A 1,768-nucleotide genomic window follows, 5' to 3' on the forward strand; every position below is an offset into this window, starting at 1 on the left:
GTTATTCAGCAGCCTGCCATGCTCTGCCAACCTTGGGACTTACAATGGACTTAAGTTAATGGCCTGCCGTGTGGTTTGATAACATCAGGACTGTGTCTTTTTACTTGTCAACCTTGAGGCTTTTCAGCCTCAGCAACCAGTAGCTGTCTGAGTGAAGAAACACCTCTAGCTCCAATGGGCTGGGAGCAAGAGGTAGCGCTGGACCCCAAAGTTGAGGGGCTTTTACCCAGCCCCTAAAGCCTGGCACTTTGAACTTGGACTTAAAGCCTCCAAATTGTAAGAATAAACTCCTGTTTGTTAAGGCCATCCCATTCGTGGTATATTCTTATCAGAGTGGCACTAGGTAACTAGAACACTTGAGATATGTGTTCTTCAGCCAGTTCTAACCTACTCTTTTGTGCTTCTACTGTGTTGTGTAAATCTGTAATTTTTTATTCATCTTCTGGATTTCTAACTGCTGTCTTTGTATGAGTTCTGATTGTGCATTAATCTTGTTATTTTGTTCTTGAATGATTTTCCTGAGTTCTTTCAGGGAACCGTCTGTGTTCTCCTTGCCTCTGTTTGGGGTTTCATTAAGCTCTTGTAAAGCTCTATAAACATATCTTCTAAATCCTTCTCAGATAATTCTACTGCCTCTTCTTCCATGTTTAATGAGAACTTTGTTTGGGGTTTTGCTTCTAATGCTTTGTCCTGTTTTTTTGTTTGATTTGAGGTTGCCTGTTGTTTTCTAGACATTTTGAGGTTGTCTTTAACTGTTGGTTATGTATTGATCTGATTTGTCTTGGTTTTATGATTTATGTTTTGAAAAGGTGAAGCTGGTGTATTTTATTTTTTCAGTTATTAATTCAGGTATGCTGGGTTGCTCTGCAGTTTTCTTTGTGATGGTGGAATCACTGTGTAGAATGTGGATATGGGTTTCTGTTTGTCTGAAAGAGGGTTTAGAATTCAAACTGGGAGGTATTATGGTGGCTGAACATGGTTTCTTCTATTAGATGAGTGAGGTTATTGGCAGAGAAGGTGATAGCGGAAGAGAGGAAGAAGAAAGCTCCCCGTTGCTAGGGACGGTCTCTAGGGCTTTGAGTGGGCTGCTAATGATGACATTGCACTGTTATTCACAGGCCTGCAGCTCAATTTCAGCAAAGACTTCAGTTGTTAGGGGGTTACCACTTTCTGTCAGGCTCAGACACATGCAAAAACCCCACTCCCAAGGCCCCTTGGCCCCAAAAAGACAACCCAAGACAACTGCCTGGCTTCACAATCCACTGCGGGAGTTCCTCATTGGGCCTGCCTGCCCACAGTGCCAAAGATCTGCTTGGTTTCAGTGGCACTGGAGTCAGGCCATGCCTGCTCATACCCTGTGGTCCCAATATTACTGAGCTCAAGTCAAGCTTGACAAAGTCAAGCACGGGCCCTTCAGTGCCATTAAGCTCACCCAAGCCTGATCGGTGATTTGCTGCAGGGGCATCTCCCCAGGCCCACCCTTTTGCAGCACCAATGGACTCTCTGCTCAGGTTTCAGCAGCACTGGACATGTCCGTTTACACCTACCTGACCCACATTTCTGAGAAAATCAAGTGCTGAAGGTAGATCCTTGGGGAGATTGCTGGTATGCTGGTGTGGTTGCTGCTATGCTGGTGTGGTATGTCTTCTTCCTTAACCCAGGGAGGTCTCTGATGGCCTTTCTCAGCTGCCTGTCAGCACTCCGCAAGATACATCTCCTGACCTGATTATTTTTTCCCCTGTCCCTTTCTCCTTTCTAGTTCTACTCC

The sequence above is a fragment of the Orycteropus afer genome, unplaced genomic scaffold, assembly GCF_000298275.1.
Source record: "Orycteropus afer afer isolate SDZICR_OR568_19922 unplaced genomic scaffold, OryAfe1.0 scaffold00009, whole genome shotgun sequence".
Classification (NCBI taxonomy): domain Eukaryota; kingdom Metazoa; phylum Chordata; class Mammalia; order Tubulidentata; family Orycteropodidae; genus Orycteropus; species Orycteropus afer.